Source organism: Chiroxiphia lanceolata, chromosome 1, assembly GCF_009829145.1.
Source record: "Chiroxiphia lanceolata isolate bChiLan1 chromosome 1, bChiLan1.pri, whole genome shotgun sequence".
In the NCBI taxonomy this organism is placed as follows: Eukaryota; Metazoa; Chordata; class Aves; order Passeriformes; family Pipridae; genus Chiroxiphia; species Chiroxiphia lanceolata.
Window position 1 is genome coordinate 56,948,286 of NC_045637.1, and position 24,569 is coordinate 56,972,854.

General features: G+C 37.0%; 1 long non-coding RNA gene across 1 annotated transcript; it reads left to right on the forward strand.

Annotated features, from left to right (window-relative positions):
- Positions 1-4,509: 4,509 nt before the first annotated feature.
- On the forward strand, positions 4,510-24,257 carry LOC116800101. Its single transcript, XR_004361173.1, has 3 exons — positions 4,510-4,520; positions 10,847-10,852; positions 24,177-24,257. It is a non-coding gene; the product is annotated as an uncharacterized LOC116800101 (long non-coding RNA).
- Positions 24,258-24,569: the final 312 nt, after the last annotated feature.

Genomic DNA, 24,569 nt, shown 5'->3' on the forward strand with positions numbered 1-24,569 from the left:
GGGAGAGCTAGAAATTTTGCTACTCTGTTTTCTGGCTAAAATCTCGTATCAAGCCTCTTCTTTGATCCTGTGGCTGATTAATACAGAGAGAAAAACAAAACAAAAAAACCCAAACCAAACCAAAAACCCAAAAAATAACCCACCCATACAAACAAGGAGTTATTTTTTTATTTTTATTCTGGATCATTTTATCAAGTCTTTATGAAACACTAATCCAAGACTATTATTTAGAAGGCTGTAGAACCTAGATTACCATTCTGGTGTGCTAGGCATTTTATTAATACTAGAGATAAATAATTAACAGCACAAATATTTCAATCAACAAAAAGAAAACAAGTTCTACATGAAAGATAGAGTTCTCAGTGAGAACTGACTTTCACAAGACCAGATAGTCAGTTTGCTGCTACACCGAATTGTAAACACAGAAATCATAAAGAAAAACCACCGGGAGCAGAAGGTACTTGCCTCAATTTCCAGCCTTTGTATTATGCTAGACTTTTCTCAGCATCAAAGTTCCTTATAATCAGTGACAGTATTTCTCAACTGAAATTTTATCTTGTTTCTTTTAAGTCAGCAGCAAAATTTTCATTCACTTAAGCAAGACAAGTATCAGGCTTGATTGTCCTAATTAAATTAGTTATAAGTACCAGAGTAGCACAATTTGACCTTCACATATAAAGTGAATGCATATGGACTTTCCACAGATAAATTAATTGGAAAAATGATTAAGAGGAAAAATGGAATTACTATACTTACATCACCCCTGCATTATGCTAATACTTAGTATTACAGCAGCGGTAGAAAGCTTACCTATTGTACTTACATCACCCCTGCATTATGCTAATACTTTTTGCTACAGCAACATCAATCTGATGAGGCATTAACATGCTCTATCTCTGAAGTGATGTACAGTAGCACTGATGATATGTTAGTTTAAATCACTGTCAAAGTGATACTGCTGTAATTCTGCTGTGTTGATGATTTGATATAATATATTGCTGGAGAAACACCATGCTGATTACCATGCCAGTGTAATAGATCATTATTTTCCTGTCACTGAGAGGATAGTGTAGAATAATCAGTGGAAAAGGAAGGAAGAAAATCTGACAGAAAGAATCTATAATAAAAGCAAAAATTCTCTAAGTATTCATTAAAATGATATCTGCTTATTTAGACACAGAGGGTTTAAGGAAAACAAGAACATAATTTTGCCATAATCAAGGATAGAAGAATATCAATATAGGTTTCCTAAATTATTATGCAAATAAAATAATAATAAAATAGAGGAAGGGTGTTCAGAAGTAAATGGATCTGAGATAGTCATGCTGGTTTGCATTTTTATTGGTCTACAAAGCAGACTGAAAGGAGAATTAAAAGCACGTAAGCTAGATTAATAGAAAGTAAGGTAGTAAAAGAGTTACCCCCAAAGACACCTGACACATTGGTTCTTTGGGAAATACAGAGAACATGTCTTTTAAATGTCTTCTGTATGCAGGTGGATAGTTAAGGACTGACAAAAGACATTTCTCCTTGACCCATAACCCAGTAAACCTCAAACAATTTCTCTCTCCCTGTGTTCTCAGTAAAGTAAAATAGCAATATGTTGTGATTCTTCAGATGCATATGTAAGCACGTGGGAGGAGGATTAACAAAGGTCTCTGACTGTATTTGGACCAAGGGATTTGGAAACACTTTGAATTCCCCCAGGGGATGTTGACCCAAGAAAACCCTAAAACCTTGGTGTTTCTCCTTCCTACCAGGCATCCAAGGTCTTTATATTCTTTGACAAAGAGAATCTAGAGACCTGAATGACCTTTCTTGAGATGATATACACAGAAGTTTCCAATTCAGGAAAGTAGACCTGCGTGGAGATTCAAACCTTGGGTGTTCTGAAATTCCTGACTTCCCATGTCTATATTTTTGTAAGCAATTATCTGTCATGAATCACTTTCGTAATACCTTTTTGTTATACTTTCACCATCACTATCTGTCTAAAAAGGTTAAGCAAAAGAAGCCCTGTTTTCATATGTTCCTTCCCTGTCTGAACTCTCTATGCATGTTCAATGTGCAAAAATCATTAAAAAATGTATGACATACTGCTGACGCAGTTCTCTAGAGGAAGAGTGTGACTTAAAATTTAATCTGCTTGTTTCTATCCTGTTGTAACGGACAGTATCAAAATAATAAGAATAAAATTAAGAAAGGGAGGTATGATTGCATTTGCTGGTACACCTCATCAGGAACTAGTCATAAGCTCAAGAGCTGCACAAGCTCTAGGAGGCCACAAGGCTGGACTTCAGGGCAAGCTGAATTATGCAAAGGAAATGACTTACAATCCCCATTTGTTATGTTTCTTTTTTAAAATTACATTCAAATATGTCACTCTGCAGAACAAAGTGTTTGAGAGAGAAGAGAGATTTTTCAGTGTTTCCAGGACTATTCCTGATTTAGTGTGTTTGGGTTTCTGCTCCCTGCAACAGTTTTCAATATAGTCTTATGCTTTTACTGAAACCTTTCCTTTACAGCAATATGTCACTATAGAGAATTTAATTTTAAAATATCAGGACAGTCTAAAGCTTTCATTCCTACTGCTACAGTCACTGCCATAGTGACCTGTGACCCCAGTTAAAGATATCTGAGACTTTCTTGTTCCCTTGATAGCCAGAATGGAAGTTGAGAAGAGCATTGTTTGTGATACCTTTTAGCTTCTTAAATATCTGTTTTTCAATCAGAACAAGAAGTATCTCTCTCTTCCATAAGGAAGTTTAGGAAGTTGTATCAGAGTAATTGTGGAACCTAGTGGCACTAGAGATTCAGGATGTGGGGATAGTTCTATTTAGCAAGTAATCATCAATCACCTTCTGCTGTGCTGCTGGAAGTGACATATTCCATGTGAGATGGGAAATTAATGTCTTCATCAGTTTGGTATTACATATCTCCAGGAACTTTCACAGAATTAGCAATGCTAGTTACTGACCAGATTTAGGGTAGTTAATTATGCCTTTCTGATACAAAATTCATTCTCATATTTCATCTATATATTTTTACTTGCTAATCTGCTTAGTGCTGCTGTAGTTGACTGAGTAGTTATTGTGTTCCCATGAAGAAATAACCACCTAAGAGCAGCAGCAAATTGATACTTAATGTAGTTCCACAGAGGTTTTCCTTAAATTCTTTCTACTTCTGAGACTTATCTAAGATAATCTCAAATACAGAGTTCAGCCTAAAGATCATTTTAAAGCCTGAGAGTATTTTGTTTCAAAGACACTTACTGGGTCTTCCATTTCTCCTGCACAGGTCCAATATATTTCCCCATTTATCTAAAAGAACATTGAAATCTATCCATTAGAAAAAAATATGAATAATTGGCACAAGTAACAGGAAAATTTGCCATGTGCTTAGTTTTTTAGGAATGGCTATGAAAAATTGTCTGATAAATATATTATTGTAGAAATCTGCACATATTCCTGAAATATGCCTTCTGCCATTTGAGAAAAAGAATAAGAAAGAAACAGCTGTTTTTTAGTCTCTCCTGCCTAATATGCTGTTGCTGTCACATATCTGACTGCTTGAGTTATTGGTACACATATGTCAGTGGGGATCCCAACCAAAGTCATGGGTTTATTTGATCTCTCCACAATTCCTGCTGCTCACACAGAATGCAGTGACTAGAATAAAGCCTCACAAAAACAGTGTGTTGTGGATTAGCTATAAACATAGCACTGTTGTTACTTGTGTATGACTTTCTTTATAACAAAACTGAGCAGACAGCTTGGCAGTCTAGCAACAGTGCATTAGGTTGCTACACAGAAGATCCATGTGTTGTGTATTCCTTACCCAAACAAAGTTATTAATTCATTCTAAAACTGAAAAGAAATTTATTAGTGGAAAATAATTACTTTATAACTTTTCTCCCCGTGGACACTCTCACACATTCACTGTGGAGTTTTTCCCTAGAGAAATCAATACCTTGGTCTGCTTTTCCACGCAATTCTAATGAAAGAGTGAATGTATTTTCATACCTACTTGAAGTGTAATACCAAGTTTCTGTGTGTACAGTTTGTAGAAGTTCAGTTTACAAAAAAAAATGCTAATAAGAAAATCGTGATACTTATGTCCAAGCGCAAATCTTCCAGATAGATGAGATCTGTGCAAAAAACATGACAAGTGTATAGTGATGCTTCCCAAGTGTGTTCCCCATGATTTGAGGGCCTGTGGGTTACTTTTACACTTTTGTGATTCAGACTCAAAAATATTTCAATGAAATTTTCCTAGTAACTTCCTAGATCTGAAGGGAACAGGGAGAGTGTTTTTAATGAATATTTGTAAGAGATTAAAAAAAAAAAAAAAGAGAAGAAAAAGTCCCACAACATCCCCATCTACCCCCCACAAAACAGCAACCAACCGGCCAACCAAACCAAGCAACACCCAAACCCACACAAAAAACAAACACTCAAAAGTAAATAATGTAAAGGAAAGATGTCAAATCAGAGTAAATCTACATATTCCCCCCCAAAGGAGTGGGGGAAGGGTTATTCTGTAACCAGATGCTTCTGAATCCTTCACAGATTCCATTTTCAGGGAAGACTGTTGTTGTCTACAGCACCATATTTCACAGTAGGGGAAACAGCAAACAGCATTTGATAATTTGCTCCTTCCATAACCCAACAGGCAGAAATAAGGAGTTGCAACAAGTGAATGATCTGAAACAGTGTACCATGAGAAAACTGAGAACTGATTTAGTTCTGTAAAAAAGACATTTCTTTCAGTTATGAACTTAATGAATTTAACTCTTCAGTTATTTTCTTCACGAATGGAATATGAAACAAACTTTAAAGTCTTAGCAAATAGTCTTGACCAGAGCTGATGAGAAGCATTTCCTAGCATTTTACTCCACTGTTTCTATACAAAGAATTGTATGAGTTTCAAAATGCTAATATGCACCTTAATTCATAGCTGAAATTATAGAAAAATGGTTACATTTTCTTTGGACATCACCACTTGGAGGAAATGCATTCGGCACAGGTGATGAGTTTCCTGGTCCAATGTGTTAATTAATGAAATATGTCTGTGAGGCTTCTCTGGCCAAAAGGTCAGCTGAAGACAATGGTTTATCAAGTCTCAAAACTTCTTATGAAGAGTGTTCCCTTTCATGCAAACACCATAGACAAGAAGCTTGCTAAACCACTGCTTTCAGTAGAACAATTTGTCCCTTGTCAAATTAATTTCCAGAACATGCAAATAATTGTAGAGAGGATCAAGTTCCTGGGAACATTTCTCAGCATTGTTTCTATTACTATTATATGTGCACATTGATATATATGCATATTTACCATTCTGGCCTTTGGTCTCTTGAATCTTTATAATGTTTTTTTCATGATGTACGCAAAGAGAAACATTTTCAAAGTCACAGTAGATGTCTATGCATATTTCTGTTTCTGTATTTATTAACTTCTCTAAAGCTAGTTGATCTTAACATCACTGAAAATGACTGCATGAAGAAGTAAACTTTAGAATTATTTAAGCAATTCTTTTTAAACTCAAAAAAATGAGCGAAGAAATTACTTTTACATAGCAAACAACTAATAGCAAACTACTTCTGCTAGATTACTCCAGTCAAGACAGGTTTATGGTACATGCTTTGTGGAATATACCTTGAAAATCATCAAAATTACTTTATGTAATGTTTCTAGTACCTAATGAAAAGCTCTTGACAGAGGGTGAACAAATCTCTTTGGGAAAAAATAAAAAGAGGGAGGAAAAAAGAAAAAGAAAATTAAAAAACTTCAATGAAATAGCAAACCAGCACTGTCAGATTTAAAAATAACTTACACCTAAAGCTTACTTTAATATATTCTGTCTTCCAAATAAAACAGACTCTCATTTTTAGTGAAAGAAGCAGTATTTTTAAATTACCAGTGGATATGACTGGCCTTTTTTTTCCTGAAGCTGGATTTCTGAAGCAGGAATCTATGGGAAGTACGTTATTCAAAGCAATATTCTATTGTTTATGAAAAGAAGGAGCCAAACCTAAATGCTTTCTTCAAGAAAATAAACAAAATTATACCCATGACAAGCAGACATCTAATATGTTTGGGTTTATGCAATAATTTTCTTGCCAAGTTTAATTCCTCCAGGAGACAAAAAAATAATTGCTGCACATCAGCTTTCCAGGGTTGCTCAAACACAAGTATCCCTGCAACACACTACCGTCCAAATTATTTTTCAAATATTTGACAAATTTCTAATAATTAAAAAATCCTAATTAATCAAGGAGAAAGTTTTTTGGATCAGAGTGTGTATAATTTAGAAATGGTAACTTTTAATAAATATGTCCTGTTCCGATTCTTTAAAAACAATTATTTTATTATTTTCAAATCAGTATATGCTAATGTTTGCTTTAATTAAAGTAGCACTATGGCTATTTTTCCAAATATTTGCAACTGCTGCTGCTTTAAATCTGTCTTTCCGTGCAGAGCATTAAGGGCACTTCAAGTTTATTGGATGCACAAGTAGAATAGCCAGGCATTACAGGTTGATTTCAATACATCGTTTTTATCCTTGTGAGAGAAGACATTACTTAAAACAAATGATGCTGACTGTCAATAACATGCCACGGACCTTACATTTGTGTCAATGAATAATAATGTTTGGTGCAGGGTGAATAATCTTCAGTGTTGTTTCTAGTTACTGCAATTACTACGTAAAAAAAAAAAAAAAAGGTCAAGTTACGCTCAATCAAATTTTATGGCTATCCTTTCTTGCTCTGTGGCTGCTGCTCTTCCTCTCCAAGTGTCAGGGTCCTCAGACAGACCTTCCAAAAGTTTGGTCTGCAGGGACATCTAGCGGTGCAAGGATTATAAATCTGACGGCAGGCTGATTTTTCCAGTGCCTGTGACTCCTTCTGGAGGCCCAGAGAGGTGTGACCAAGCAAAGGGATCTGAATTCTTCTCTCTTTCAGGGGCTGTAAGGGAGAACAGGAGACACTTTTACTGTTAGCTGCGATCCTATTTCGCCAAACAACACTTGTTAAGAAGGTAACAGGGCAGAACTTTACTAACTTTTAAACCTGTCATGTTGCTCTAGTTTCTTGTAACAGTGAAAAAGTCAATACATGGCACTGCTGAGACTGCTATCCAGAAGTGGTACTATTTATTCTACTGACAAATTTCTGCTTTTCTTTTCATTATGCTGTATGTCCTTTTCTACACAGGTTCTTATCACAAAAATACCTGAAAATCTTCCCTGAATTGCTTTTAAAAATATGACTTATATTTGTCATGTGTTGTCTGTTCTTTATTTCTTTGGGAGATAAACATTGACTTCGAAATTATCTCCAAGCGAGCGAAGTTTGTTTTTTGAGTCTCTGTTTGAAAGTATGTGTAACTAAACAACTACATTACCTGGAGCATAAAGTAGTGATGCGTTTATCTTTAGTTTGTGAAGGTAGAAGCAGGTGAGGATTTGTTCCTTTGAACTAGGCTTTTAAAATAAAAGGTACTATTTTATTTTATTGTAGTTAATTCTATTATACTGAAAGAACAGTGGACGCCAGTGGCTGCATATTTTCTACATCTGATTGTATCTTACCACAAACAAACTGTACTGACATAAAGTGTCTCTGAGTTAAGTGCTAACCTGTTATTAATGGAATATGGAACATAACCTGGAGGATCTGATTGATTATACTAAACCTTTTCGCTCTAGGGACTAGTAGGAACAAAAAGGAAAAAATAGACATAATATATATTCATGTAAGCATATGAAATATTTGGACTGATTTGAAAAAAATATTCAGTAATAAAATATTTATTATAAGTGTACATACAGAGAGAGTGAGAAAGAGAGAGCATATAACTGTGTTATGACCAGCTCCTTTATGTGTACCAAGGAATTTAGGCTACAGCAAAAGATAAGCAGTTACTGTTAAAGATATGATTTTGAAAGATTATTTATAACATTAACACAGTTTCCTTTTGCCATGCAAACTTTTCTCTAATCATAAAAGCTTTACAATGTTAGAATGTAAAATTACAGGAAACAAAAGAAATGAAAATGGAGATAAACAACTGCACAATCTGCACTGATTTATTATAAATGTACAGAGAATATTTTACTGAATGGAGAAAACCAGAAAAAGAAAATAATATATTTTCAAATTTGATAAACCTTCTTTTTCTTGAAAAAGAAAAATCAAGAGAGAACAAATCATAACTCACTGCTTCTTTTTGCCTTTTTTTTGCCTTTTTTTTTATTTTCCAATTGCAAAAATAAAATCACCATTGTCCATAAAGGTTCTCTTTCCTATTACATAGCAAAAGATTTACAATGAAATTATTTCTGTCACCTCTGATTGTCATATTTTCAAAATGTTGATGTTATCTGAGAAGAGACATCAGAAATTATCTTCAAAATTTTAATCTGAAAAGCAGTCATTATAAATCTACAATTCATAAAATCCATAACCAGCTTCAACTTTCAATAACCCACTTTTTCTGTGACATTCCTACTATTTCCTTCTTGGCTCTGGTTGTGAAAAAAACTGTCACCCTCTAATTTTAATACAGTATTTTATGTTCCAGAGTGCCATCTTTCATATAAACCAGCACTCTTTCTCCTTGACAATTCATGATATACTGGGCATCAAGAGGCAGATGATTTATTCAGATGCAGAAGAAAACTCTGACAGCTGATTATGCTGTCATATTTTCCCCTGTAACTCAACTTATCAAAACATTAGCCAGGACCAAGGCAATATTCACCAGATGCAGTATCTGCAATGAACTAATTCTGGATAATAAACTAGAAAATATTTCAGCAGAATTGAGAAGGATTGTGGAGGCCTGCTCTTTCACACATATCGTGAATAGTCTATATAATCCACATCTACATTTTTAAAACTATCTAAAAAAAGTGGATAACAGCCAAGAGGTCCAAATGAATATGGTATGAATATAAATTATATGATATGAAAATGAAGTCCGAATGAATATGATCAAGAACTTTAACTCAGGTAGTTTAGCAAATTATCCAACTCCACACATTAAGTCATCTACACATATGCAATTGAGCAGAGAGCTCAAACCAGTAACGTCTAAAAAAGATTATCTTCTGATGATTGGAGCTGAGAATCACCACTTACAAACATTTTTGAGAAGAGAGGATAATACAAAACACACTTGATTTTTTTGCTTAAATAACCTTTGTACTTGCACAGTGATCACAGATTTAGCAATCATTTGCAAAACTATGTGATTGAGTAACTGAGATCATATGCAATACTCAGATACTGGTCAGGTGTTAGGTGAAACATAGCTCTGTTTCATGAAAACCAGCAAGTTGCAACCAAGAGTTCGTCCTCCATAGGAGGGGGAAAGCAGTGATTAATTCTAGCTTTTCTATCATATACAAATACTTATGAGATCACTAGGCTCTGAGTGCAACAAGTTCTGCAATGTCCCCCTATCTCATTCTTCTTCCTTCCCTTCCTGGGACTGGCATGCGAGAGGGACGTCAGGGCCACTTCTGTTGCCAGGAAGCAGTGATCTTGGATAAGGTCTGAGATCAACCTCCACGGGTTGTCTCCTACTCCCATGACGGCTGTACTAGAGCCCTTGCCTGAACTATGCTGTGGGGGTGCCCCCTTGGTGACCCTAGCCTTCCCAACTTGCCCTCAGACATCCCTTGGATGGCTCTCCTGGGGCAACTCTGTCTGGAAGTGCTCTGCTCTCTGTGCTAAGGGCTGCAGGACTGTATTCCGTATCAGGACTCTGCAGTATCCCCATGTAAGGTGCATAAATGTGTATGTGCCTGTAGAAGAGAGTAGGAAGGTGACTCAGGAATACTGCTTATAACACTGCTCTCTGTCTGTCTCCTCTGAGCTGTACTGAACAGATCTGACCATTGGGAGGAACTGTGACAGTTTCTATCAGCAGCTGCTGGGGAAAGTGAAAAACTACTCTTTTCTCCTATCTCTGCAGAAGCCCAGGGACAAATGGCTTAAAAGGCATAAATGGAAAAACTGAGAATGGAAATTTTCAATACTTCCACAATTACTGTTTTGAATTTTTTCACAAACTTTTAGCCCTACTAAGGAACAATAATTTTAAATTATTTCCTTCCCATAGAGCAAATCTCTGCACAACTTTACTCTTTACCCGATCTTTCCTGAAAAAACCAAAATGAACCAAATAAACACAAAAAACAGGTAAGCAACAAAGAGTCTCGTCCCAATTTATCTCAATAAGAGTTACCTGGATTTTATCTGGGGGTCAAAAATCAACTTTTAAAAGTAATCCCATTGCTTAGTGAAGTCCATATAACTTACGGATGTCACACAACAGAAAAGTATACCATAATGTATTCATTATACTATTCTGGAATTCAAGCCCAGACCTCTAAACAAGGTTGTCATAGCTCTTTCTGTGCTGCTTGATTAAATGCTTCAGTATGAACTATGAATAATGGGTATTTATTTTTTAAAACTGTCAGTTATGCAAATTAACTTAAGGGTGTGGATAGTGTGGGGGAAGGGTGTCCGAAGACACTCAGCATTAGCCTGATTTTACTCTGACTGAAGTTAGTGAGACTTTTCCAGAGTTTAACAAGAGCATCAGTAAGCTAATATCACTTCCTTTAAAAACTCTTGTCCTTAATACTTGCTTCTAAGCAACTTTGAAAGCCAGAAATGAAAAACCCCTTTAGAAGTGCAAAATCACTGTATTATCATTATATTGAGGCTGATTTATTTTTTTAAAAAAACTGTTTAAAGAAAACCTCTTTTCAAGGAAGTAAAAGAGTTCAGGCTTCCTGAGAAGAATGGTGTAAGTAAAGTCTAATTTAAAAGTCATAGGTTAATATTTCTGGTTTTAGAGAAATGGGCTTATGCACATCATCATTTTGCATGCAGAAAAGAAATTTGTAGTCTGATATGATCTTCTGAACATAAATAGTGCTCTTTTTTTCTTAACCAAGTAATTAATTTACATCAGCAGTAACTATTTTTTCTATGAGAAAATCAACAGTGACACACAAAAAAAAATAGAATAAATGTCATGCTGTAATTTCAGAGGTGATCAAAAAGTTAATATTAATACTTAGTGTTGAAAATACCATTTAGATTTCTGAATATTTTCTGAAGAAAGCACAAGGAAATATTTATCTCATCTGTAATGAGACTTAGAGAAAGAATTTAAAGAAATCTAGAAGGATAGTTGAAGTTCAAAAGAAATTAAACCCAGAGCTTTGAGATACTGCAGGTTAATGTGATTGAGTAATAAAACTCTTCTAAATATAGGAAAAATACTAATTTGAGATGTATTTTCTTGGGTTTTTTCCAAGTCTTAGCTAATGTCCATAACAGTGAGAGTTTTTCCAAGCTAAATTAAAATCTACTGTTAAATTTGTTCTCACTAATATGATAGCCTTAGGGCTGGAGAAAATTGTATCATTCCGGGGGTGTAAAAGGGAACTACTTTAGAATACTAGGGAATGTAATCTTCTCTTAAAACACTTTCATTTGGGCATCTTCAGCTGCATTTGAATCCTGTAAACAGTATTATATACAATTTATGTGAATACATAATTTAATCATGACCTAACAGACCTAATAGATAGCTTAGAGTAGCATGTCACAAACATGAGTATACTCTGCTTTCAATGCAGGCACCCAGTGAGAGTCACTGCAGGCCAAAGAGGTCATGAAGATATAGATGTCTGTAATTCCATAGTATAGGCAGATTGCCTGAGTTGCTGAGTTGTTGTCTTCCAACTCTGATTTCTAGCCAGGATTTAGTAAATGGCAAAATTAGCAATTTTTTCTCTGAAATTCTTGTGTTACTATTACCAATTTAGCAATTCCACTTGTTTCATTATGTAGGGTTTGTTTGGTTGGTTTTTTTCTCTTATCCTGAATGTCTTTAACTTAGGTACTGTCAACATCATCTCTCACTATTTATTCTAGAATTCAGATCATCCACAGTAAGTCACCTACAGATTTCCATAAAGTGGGGAGAATGTCAGAAGAAGGACACGAGCTTTGAAAAACAAGGTCACTTGTTTGAGAATGAGAATCCTAAAAAAGACTGACTGTACAAAAGAGAGACACCACTAGAAGAGGTGGAATAAACAGCTACCATACTTTCTCAGGAAATCTGAGTTCCTTTTCAAGCCAGAATAACGGTCACCATCTGCAGATTATAGGAAGATGTAGAAGTAGATAATGGAAGGGGATTGCATCTTTTTTACAACAGTCATCATTATTACCTGTAAATCTTTGATTAACAGCAGCAGATGAAGTTCTCTGTCATCTCCTGCCTCTCCTTTTCTTCCTTAGTAGCAGGAACCACAGTTGACTTCTTGCCTCCACAGCAATCTTACAAGACACTACAGTTTATTTAAAATATGTTTATCACCTTCCAGCCCTCTTTTGTCACCCACAACTTTTCCAGTTTTTACCATTTACTTTCCATGGTTCCCTCCTAATTATTCTTACCACAAGGGAAATCAGCTGATCTTCCCCCCATCCATAGATGTTTCTTGTGAGTTACATTTTCCCTAATCAGCTTTCGTGAAGCCCAAACACAGAACATAAAAAAGGAGCAATAAGGACTTGTGAATATATTAGCAAATTACAATAACTGATCAGAAGTAAGTAAATAAAATTTTGTTGTGTTGAAAAGTGTTTTTTGCTCACAGTCGCAGGGAAAGTTAGGTTTGATGGAACAAAACCACTCAGCGACACAAAATCTGAGATTTATTTACTAAGTAGGATGGATATAAGAGGTAGATAGCAATTTCTATTCCATCTCATATATGCACCCACATACAGACTGCACAGGATGCCCACATCAGACAAGGCCTCCAGTCCAGCTGTGATCAGCACCATGGTCTCAAGGGAACAGAACCTATGATCTACCTGGGTGAGATGTCCAAGCCCTGGATGGCAAAGTGAGTTCAGCCTTTGGTAGTGATGAACACATCCACGTATATGCTTTGCCTAAGGGGAGCTACTGTTGTCAGTATTTATTGCTTTCTAACCTAAAAATTCTGTTTAAGCCACCAGAGACCTCACCCAAGGCCAATAACTTGACTTTTTCATGTCTTAAGTGTCATGACCCACTGGTAAGGGGCATGATGTTCATTATGAATTCTGGTCAGGTTGAACAAAAGCACTGGACACATGTCAGTGAGCTCCTAAGTTTTATTGTACAGTCGCCTTAACTCTGGCAACCAACCCACTGTTTAGACTCAAAAGGCATTAGCTAAAAAGCACTTAAATTCTTACAATGCGCTTCCAAGAGTGGTGGCCCTTAACAAGCCCTTAATTTTGTACAGTACCCTTCAACAAGTTCTCAGCTCCTACAACAAACTCATCAAAGGTGATGGCTCACAAGCCACAACACACTTCCACAGTTTCCCATTCCCACAACAGACTTCAGTACAGAGCACGGGGTAGAATATGATAGCTGTGTTTGTCCAGGCAAAGCAAGGCGGGAGAGAAATAAAGACAGAAAAGGGAGAGACAGAACCAATATCACCAGTCCTTAGACCCACGTTGGTCCTGCTGCATGGATGGTCTGCAGCTGAGGTTAAGAAACAAAGGAAGTGAAAGAGGAAAAAGAGAAAGGGGGCTGGATCCGCCTACTTTTATAGTTAATCTGGTGCACGCATCTTATGGAAACTAGATTTTTCATGCCAGCCTTTTGAGCCCTCCTCCAGGGATTCAGTTGAGGGCAGAGGAGTCTCAAAGTGGAGCAGGAAGTTGGCTCAGAACAGCATTGCACCATCTTTGCAGGACCCACTCTTCTGACCTCATCTTTTCTGAACTAAGTCAGAATGTTTGAGACAAAACATGCTGATGTCTGGTTCTCTACACTAAGTCAATTACCTGTTGTTAACTAAATCACTAACATCTCCTGGGCCCCTGCCCTAGATATATTATGTGGATGAAAATCTCCTAACCGTTCAGTTGTTCATCTTTTTTTCCTAAACTATTAGAAAAGGGTGGATATAGTCCACCTCTTTAGAGTAAGCCTTCTCCATGATAATCAACTGTGCTCTGTTAGTGATCCCAGTCCAATAATTTTGTGCGATAGAGCTGAGCAGATGTAGCCAAGGTCTTATTTAAATGGTGTTTTCTTATAGGCTTCGCCCTGTGAAATTCTCCCTCTAATTAATGTCATCTCTATTTAGCATGTCTGTAATTCACCTTCTTCCTCTTCACACAATGACATACATCTGGCAACATCATGTCATAGGTGTTGGGTTTTTTTTTTGAGAATAAATTCAAACAATATAGAGTTGAAATATTTTTACGAAAATTTATATTGTTCTGTGAAACACTCTCGCAAAACTTACAGTGAACATGTATCATCACAATTCCAAGTGAAAGACTTTACAAGTGTCTCTGTTTAGTTAGTGTCTATTATAGGAGAAATATGGGAATGAAGGCAGTTTCCAAAGGAAAAAAAAAAAAGTGCAGATAAACACAGTTTCCTCTTTTTCATTTTTTTATTTGTTTTTTTTTGTTTGTTTTCAGAACTTTACTTCAAAAAACAAAAACAAAAATAGCACAACAGATTTTTTTTTCTTTTCAGTATAATTTAACTTCTTTTATGTAGGAATTTTTTTTCTCCTTTTTTAAGCATCAGACCTCTTCCCATGTATTCTTCATTTTGAATTTTTTTCTAGCAGAGATATCCCACATTCCTAAAATTCCTGAAGTGCCTATGCCACATTAATTTTCCAGTTTTGAGATTTAAGAGACCTAGATCTTGTATTGAACTGGTGTGTTTATTTCAGGGAGCCAATACTAACAAATGGAAATTAGTATTTCAAATTGGAAAATCACAGAAATGGCAAGTTGATTTTCAAGGTTATGGCTGTGGTTTTGTTGCAATTTGAATGAATTTCACAAAAACTCCTAAGTACTACTTTCTAATAAGTATAAAAATATAAGTAATTCACACAAGTTTATAAGTTTTCAAGTATTAAAAATTATCTGAGGCATACTGCATTCATACTCCCACAAAGACTATATTTATTTAACTTAGTTCTTCCACTTCCATTCACTCAAGACCACCTGAGAACTCCGACTCTCTCTGCTTTGCAGAGGTTGTACAGATAGAATATTTAAAAATCTCAGTAGTGACTACAAATGGTTTATAGGACTTTGAAATTGATGATCGGAAGCTGAAAATCCTAGATCCAAGCTTGTCAATATTTATTCATACCTTTCATACCATCATTGATGCAATAGAGCACAGTCAAACAGATGCCAAGCTTCTAAGATTCAGCTCATGAAGAAATAGCAAGCAAGTCAGACTTATTCTCATTGGAAATGAAGAAACTTAGTGATGTCCTAATTAAAGAACTGCTGTTTTAAGTATGGTAAATAACACTGATTCAAGTAAGGATTAACAAATGCAAAGAACATAATGACCTAAAAATTGTATTAAAAAACCAATTTTGTAAAAATATTAAAACTTTTCATTTCCTCACATATTGTTGTACTTAGGAAACAAATGAAAGATATATTTTTTTTACATTTATATTCAGAAAAAGTTTAAGAATTAAAATATTTAAAAATGTAGATATGGGTTGGGTTTTTTTTTTTTCACATAAATAATAAAAAGAAAATTGGTAAACTTGGTACTGAAAAGAGTATAAGCTTGTTCTGGTGTTCCTATAACGTTTTGTTGAAGAAAACACTTCAGGATAGGTGCACACCAACCAGATTGACCAGATGACTGTGAAAAGACTCATTGTTCAGAAAGGTATAAAAGGATTTATGACTTAGTAAAGACCTTTCTGTAGAAATGGATTTCAGGTACCTAAAATATGATTAAATTGTTCCTTTCATGTTTTTCCCCATAACTTTGAGAAGCAAATCTTGGGACATCTCTGTCTTGAAAGGTTTAGAATAGTGGCATAAGGAATGAGGGATTTTTCCAGGAGACATTCTGGATATTGTTATGAAATATTTAGATTGAGAAAATATCTCTGTGTGCTTTCAAGAATTCAATGAGATTGCAAATTATTCCAGGTAGTGCTCTTAACATATTAATGAACATACTTATTCAAATTCACTTATTAATCATCAATATTAATGTCCCCAAACTGTAGGGAGGTGACTAGTCTCAGTCACTTCAAAGAGCTGAAAAAAAAATATCAGCGAGGATGTGCAAGTTCAAAATGGTCCTGAAGCAGGAAATTATTTCAAAGTCAACAAAAACTAACCTAGCACACATTCATTTTCTGAGTGAGTTCAACATTAATTTTAGACTGAAATAGCTTTTTCAGCAATAAAAATACTGCAGATTACTTCACCACTGCAACTTGCCATGTACTTCAGTGGCAAACCGAGTGGGTCAATTAAATGTAAGTGCTACACTGAACCTGTCCTTTGAGGGAGCAAAATCTTATTGAAGAGCGATTTCTCCAATACAATGAAAATTTAAAATTGATTTACGGTCTAAACATGTCAGTTCTTATAAATAGAGATGTAACGAGGGTCTATAGAATGTCAGATAAAGGAACAGAGGACCGAATAGGGGAAAGGATAACACTGCAGTATAATGAAGTATAATTGTTCAATCAATAGTTTGCTTTAAAGGTGTAGGTAAGAATTCATTAGACATAGATTAAACAGGTATTGCTTTGTACAGAGAGCAATGAACTGCAAGTTTATGGTGGGAAAACATTTGCTCAGAAAAGAGTTAAAAGGATTAAAAGCTACTAAAATGCACTGAAGCAGATCATGCAAATGAATATCTTTTAACACCAGCTAAATAGTATCCTTTATCTGTTTTCCCTCTGTCTTTCTACCCTAGTTCTGTGTCAGCAAAGGTAGCTGCTAAGGTAGGGTGGTTGCTGCAAGGAGCTTTTAAATTCCAGGTGTTGCTGCAACATGGCAGGTGTCATTCTTTAGGTATGAAGCAGTTGATGATGAGTAAAATCCCTAAAATGAGTAGCATCACATTCAGTCTTAAAGAACTTCACACAAATAGATGTTTGCCTGCAGGATCATTGCCCAGGTATTGATGCAAACGTTTTTAACTGGTTTGAGTAGCCCTCCTCCTGGTTTAAAAGGTTCAGCAATCTAATCAGGGAGCGGCAGCAACGCTGTGTGATTTACAGTACATCTAAAAAAGCAAATACTCAAACAAATAATGGGAAAAGATATGATTACCTCTATAAATACCCCAGGAGTGAGTAGGATAGCAAAATGCCCAGGAGGAGAAAGAAATTTTTCATTTAAAGGACAATGCTGGCACTTGACAATGAGTAAATTTAGACTGGAAATTAGGAGATTTCTAACTATTAGAAAAGTCAGAATATGGAACAAGCTCCCAAAGGGTGTAGCGAAGGAAAAATACCTACTATATTTAAAGACACATCCAAAGAAATTTGTGAAAGTGATTGCAAAATAACAGGAGATTGGGCTAGTTTGCCCAGATCATTTTCAGTCTTATGTCATACTTTAATAAGCATGATGAAGAGAGGAACAACAATTCATATGGTGATACGAATCTCCATTTCTTTCGTTTGGTTGGAAATGGTATTTTAACTATGAAAAATTATACTCACTGAATAAAATTTGTTGCACATAGTTTGAAAATCTGAAGTGAAGAATATTTGATTTCAGGGGCCTATTTCCCAGGCACACCAATCACGTATTTCAGAATAGGATATGTAAATGAATGGAAGCTTATACCTACTCCTCCATCTAGTTAGTATGGTTTAGGGAGGGTATAAAATCACATAGTCCCAAAAGAGCATCCTTTAAGTCCCTTAAGTATATAATATTGCTTAACCTCTTTAGCATCCTGTAAAAAAAATCAGTTGCAAAGCATAATTGGAAATCCTGACACCAATTTAAGTCGCTGCTGGAATAGCCAGAGACTTGAATGGAGTCTTTATTCCACTTGGAGCTTCCCAGGGCAGTTGTTTAGTCGCATATCAAGTTCCTCTACCTGTTGAAGTAAAGATTTGCAAATTGCATTCAACAACTGCATAGTACTGGTCTAAACATACCTGTCTAAAAGTCAAGCCTTCCTTTTTAGTTGATTTATGTTTCAGTAACATGCACCAAACTAAAAAGAACAGAAAGAAAATCATAAGTGCGTATTATTTATAATGTTTGATAAAAATGTAGAACTTGAAGATTGGAAGATAGTGGTAGTCCATCAGTAAATGATGTTACTCCAAAATCAACATCAATAGGAAAGGTACATTCAATGTGATAAATTAAAATCCCACATTAATGAAATTATTATATCGTACTTTGCAGAAAAATGTCAATAAGTGATCTCAAAATAATTTCACTGACAGATAATGCAACAAAAAGCACTGATATTTTAAATGCTCATTGGCATTTCATTTAGAAAGTTTTAAGACATAACAATGAGCCTCATTAGAAGGAGAGTTTATCTGAATCTCTGAGATTACTCCTCAGTGGCAGTAAAACTGTACTTAATTTTCATGTTCTCTGAAATGGATAATGCTGTTATTAATTTTTGTTAGTGAAATCCATACAGGACTGAAAAACATCTGAATCCCATTGTGCTATATACAATACAGACATCTAATTCTGCCTGGACAGTTTGGGACAGAGAAGAAAAAAGAAAAGAGATTTCTTACCTTTCCAATAGACAAGCAGCTAATCACTATCTAAAGACACAAGACTGTTTTCCTATATCTGTATCCATGCAGTCTTTTATGTATTTCACCTTGTTTCTTGAAGTTTGTCTTAAATCCATAAATTCTTATGCTTCCCAAGATAAGAAGGGGATGAAAGGGGATGGAAGGTGGTGGAAGGGGTGATTGTTCTCAAATTACTGCCACATCTCTTTGGTTGAGTATAGCAGTCTAATGGTCTCTTATAACTTTGAAAACCCTTGGATGGTATTTCACATCTGGCAAATAAACTATAATAACTGCACAGAGTTTTTGTGAAAAAAACTCCAAACCAAACCAGGTACGAGAAAGAAGATAGAAATCACCATTCCAGTGGGAAGAGAAACACGATGTTGAGTCACTTAAAGGGAACATTTAGGCTGAGATTTCTTGTTATGAGATGTTATGAAAGAAAAAGTGGTTTTGGAGAAAATAAACATTTCCATTTTTCTGTAAAATAGGATACACATGCTCAACACTCTCAGTCCAGAAACTCTGTTCAGAAACCAAGTATTTCCTCTACTTGACGAATAAGATAACAAGTAAGATATGGAGCTGTACTTTTTTTTTTTCTGTCTGTTCTGATTCTTATGTTTTACTGCATCACAGTTATGTATCAGAAGGAAAAGAGAGCAATATTATCTCAAGCATCCTAGAAAGTGTTGACAAAGATTTCTTCCTGAGGAATGAAAAAACTCTGAATTTTGAGAAGATGGTTAGGATTAAGTCTTTCTCTTTGGTGAATATTTAACCAGCAGATGACTAAGAAAAATTATGTAAAATATAGATCACAATGATAATTTAAACTCACTCAAAGAGTTTTATATTTGTTTCTTGACTGATTTATGTTTGGTTTAACCTAAAATAGTTTAGCTCTTTTTGTGAGAGGTTCTGTCCTGTACCTTACTAGATAAAATTCCTTATAATGTTCAGTTAGAGGAACACTGAGTTTGTCTGTCACCACAGAACTTAAGAGAAGATAAACTTTCTAAGATTCCGAGGATGTGGAATTTGAGATATATTTGAAACTCAGAGTAGGGGAAGTTGAAGTCAGGTAGAAATGGGCTTAACCTAGTTTAAGTAGTGATAAGACAGTGGGAGAGTATGGAAAACTAGGATTTAGACACTTAAATTATTTTATTTTATCACCCATAGCTTTAAACTTGGCATGTGCAAACTCTACTAGATTAGGATTTAGAGTTCTTAAATCTTTTCTACAGTTTTTCTCTTAGGCTAGTCTCTTTTCATGCACTTTCTCAGTGCATAACCAAATAACCTGGGTAGAAGACATGGTCAAACTGAATGTGGTTGGAATATTTTTTTTATCGTAAGGAGTACTAGTTTAAACTCCAGGGAAAGACCAAACCTTTAACTCCCACAGCCTTGGTGACAGCTTCATTTCCAAATTACTGGGTTGTGTTAGATGTCGTCTGTTCTATCGTTACCATTTTACAGTATCTTGACTAGTAGATGTCACTGGAGAAATCTGTTGATCAGATAAAGTAAATATCCAATTCCTCTCATGAGGAACAGGAATGTCCATTTAAAATGTTTGAGACTTTTCCATGGATAAGTAAGCTCTGAGAAGTAGTTACAAGAAATTTTCCTTTGCTCAACAATTGCAACATTATCCTCACTTGTGTTAAAGGATGTCTTAGAATTAATTAAATGGTATCATTGGAAAAATTATACAAGACATGTATTAGTCAATCTGCCAGGTGCTTCTTCCAAACATACGGATGCAATCTCCACCTGTGAAGAATTTCTGAGAACTTATTAATCAAAATAAAGACCAATTGTTTCTCTAATTAGGTTATTTTGTGGATATGTAAAAATAAATTACAACAATTTAACAACTAAAGAAAAGAATCATTTTTGTTTTGACATTCCACGTTACTAGGAGAAACATCTGTGTATCTGATTTGCTGTAATGAGCAATTAATCGCTAAAACATAAATAATCTAATTAAAGAAAAATATGATCATAAGGATAGTATTTGGCTTCCAAATTACGTTAGTCATTCTTTAAAGCTTTTTCTCCTTCAATTCTGATTAAAAGGTGTACTACATTGCTGCTAAGCTATAATCAGTCTAGCATTTTTAGTTTTTAATAACAGTTTGTGTATTCAATTCACTTTGTGGTGATGATCCCAGCATGGTTTTATGATTTGTATCACATTCCAAATGAGAAATGATCTTATTTACATGAGTAATTTCTCAGCAATTCCCCTTAATTTTAAGATGAATGTGTTTTCATTTTTTCCAAGTATGTAAAAACAAACAAATAAATAACACCCCTGGAATCTCTCAGCGCTCCTAAGACCTTTTACAAATGTGTAACCCACAACCCAACACCACCCTGTCAACTACACCATGGCACTAAGTGCCACATCCAGTCTCTTCTTACATATCTCCAAGGACAGTACACCAACACCTCCCTGGGCAGCCCATTCTAATGTCTGATCATATTATCTGTAAAGAATTTCTTTCTAATGTCTAACATAAACCTCCCCTGGCACAGCTTAACATTGTGTCCGCTTGTCCTACTGCTGGTTGCCTGGGAGAAGAGACCAAACCCTACCTTGCTCTAACGTCCTGTCAGGTAGTTGTAGAGAGTGATGAGGTCTCTCCTGAGCCTCCTCCAGGCTAAACAACCCCAGCTCCCTCAGCCTCTCCTCATAGGGCCTGTGCTCCAGTCACTTCACCAGTCTCATTGCCCTTCTTTGAACACTCTCCAGTGCCTCAGTGTCCTTCCTAAACTGAGGGGCCCAGAAATGGACACAGGACTCCAGGTGTGGCCTCACCAGTGCTGAGTACAGGGGAAGAATCATTGCCCTGGTCCTGCCGGTCAAGGATACCACTGACCTTCTTGGCCACTTGGGGACACTACTGGCTCGTGTTCAGCTTCCTGTTGATTAGAACCCCCAGGTCCCTCTCTGCTTGGTCGTTCTCCAGCCACTCTGACCCAACCTGTAGTGCTGCTTGGGGTTGTTGTGGCCAAAATGCAGGACCTGGCACTAGGCCTTGGTAAACATCATACCATTGGATTCAGCCCATTTATCTAGCCTGTCCAGGTCCCTCTGCAGAGCCCTCCTACCCTTCAGCGTATTGACAATCCCCCCCAAATTGGTATTATCTGCAAATTTGCTGATGGTGGACTCAATCCCCTCACTCAGATCATCAATAAAGATACTAAACAGGACTGGGCCCAACACTGATCCCTGCGGGACACCACTAGTAACCGGCCATCAACTGGACAAAACACCCTTCCTCACCACTCTCTGGACCTGGCCATCCAGTCAGTTCTTAACCCAGCACAGAGTGACCCTGTCCAAGCCATGGGCTGCCAGCTTTCCCAGAAGAATGCTGTGGAAGACGGTGTCAAAAGCTTAGCTGAAGTCCTTCCCCTCATCCATCAAGTGGGTCACCTGGTCATAAAAGGAGATCAGATTGGTCGGGCAGGACCTGTCCCTCCTAAACCTGTGCTAGCTGGGTCTCATCCCCTGTCTGTACTGTAGGTGCCATGTGATCGCACTTAGGATGATCTGCTCCATAACCTTGCTGGGCACCAAGGTCACACTGATAGGCCTGTAGTGTTCCAGGTCTTCCTTCTGGTCCTTCTTGTGGATGGGTGTCACATTCGCCAGCTTCCAATCATCTGGGACCTCCCCAGTGAGGCAGGACTGGTGATAAATGATATAGAACGGCTTGGCGAGCTCTTACTTCATCTCCCTCATCACCCTAGGATGGATCCCATCTGGTCCCATAGACTTGTGAGGATCCAAGTGATTCAACAGGTCACTAACTTCTTCCTCCTGGATAATGGGGGGTTATTTGGCTCCTCGTCACTGTCTACAAGCCCAGGAAGCCGGTTGTCCTGAGGACACTTCATGATTTGCCTGCTCTTTTTTCCAGAGGTGATAGACTCTCTTTTTTTTTTTCCTAATCTCCTGCAAAATCTCTCTGTTCAGCCAGACCAGTCATCTTCCCCACCAACTTGCCTTTCGGCACACAAGGACGGCCTGGTCCTGCACCTTTGTATTGGGTCTGGCTGAGCTGGAGTTCTTTTCCCCACAGTAGCCCTCACAGTGCTGTGCTTTGCACTAGCAGCTAGAAGGGTGTTGATAACACACCAGTGTTTTGGATACTGCTGAGCACAGCACCAACAGTGTAACATTCCTTCCTTAGTTGAGGGCAAGATCCTGGGAGGGGAGCCAAGTAGGCCAGATGACCCAAACTGACCAAAGGGATATTCCATATCATGTGATGTCAGCTCAGATATAAAAGTTAAGGTACAGAGTAGGAGGGGGGGCATTCATTGTCTCCAATAGCTGCCTGCTGAGAAACTGTCAGGTGTACTGAAGCCCTGCTTCTCAGGAGTGGACTATCACTGCTGCTCATGGGAAGTAGAGAATAAAACCTGCTATCTTTGCTTCTGTGCACACAAGCTTCACTTTGCTTTTTTGCTTTAAATAAACTGTCTTATCTCAACCCACAAGTTGTCTTCTTTTTGTTTTCTTTCCACCTTGTTCTTTCACCTGTCCCTCTGGAAAGGGGAGTGATAGAGTGGCTGAGTGGGCACCTGGCATCCAGCCAAAGTCAACCCACCACAACCTTCAAGATTTCTTTCTTGAAGTATGTCCATCATTCCTGGACCCCTTTGTTTTTAAGGGCTGTTTCCCAAAGTACTCTCCAAACCAGCCTCCTGAATAGGCCAAAGTCTGCCCTCTGGAAGTCCAGGGTAGAAATTTTGTTGACACCCTTCCTTACTTCACCAACTATTGAAAACTCTATCAATAATTTTGTGGTTTCTGTGCCCCAGACAGCCTCCAACCACCACATCTCCCACCAGCTCTTCTCTGTTTGTAAACAGCAGGTCTAATGGGACCCCAGCCCTGGTAGGTTCATATATCATCTGCAACAGGAAATTATCCTTCATACACTCTCCTAGACTACCTCTTCTCTTCTTTGTTGAGTTCTCAGCAAACATGTAGCAAGTTAAAGTCATCCACAAGAACAAGGGCTGATGATTTTGAAACCTCTGCCATCTACTTGTAGAATAGTTCATCACCTTCTTCACCCTGGTTAGGTGGCCTATAACAGACCCCCACCAGGATGTCAGCCTTGTTGACCTTCCCCCTGATTCTGACTCATAAGCACTCAACCTTATCATCACTGACCTCATGTTCTAGAGAGTGAAGAGACTCTAACATACAGAGCCACCCCTCCACTTCTCCTACCTCTTCTGAAGATCTTGTAGCCGTCCATGGCAGCATTCCAGTCATGCAAGTCATCCCACCACATTTCCATGATGGTGACTATGTCATAGCTTTCCTGTTGCAGGATGGCTTCCAGTTCATCTTGCTTGTTTCTCAAACTGTGTGCATTATTGAACATGTACTTCACCTGGGCTGCTGATATCACTCCTAATCCTGGCTGTTCACCCTTAAGCTCTTTTCTGAAGAGTTTGGTTTCAACCCCTTCCCTGTTCAAACCTAGTTTAAGGGGGGTACTTTTGAATTAGATGATCAATGGAGCATAGAGGTGTGAGAAAGAAATCATACTAGGATGTGAAACCAGTTAGAGTATGTTAACTTCATGGCACAAGCTAATTGTAAGGTCCATTGTGCTTTTTAGCAAATCAGCTTGATATCATGTATTACCAGAGCTGAGTTCTTCCTTGGTTTTGCTACATAATGCAAGATAGATACATCTACCCTTGAAACACAATGGTAGAGGTCATACATAAGGGTGAGAAAGATGATGATGGGAGGAAGATCATGTAGGCGGGGGTCACTCGCCCCTTACCCTACAAGTAGGGCATGCGCAGACTGTTGCCATGAGGTAATGATTAGGCGGCGTTCGGCTGCCATTCAGGCATCACCTTATACT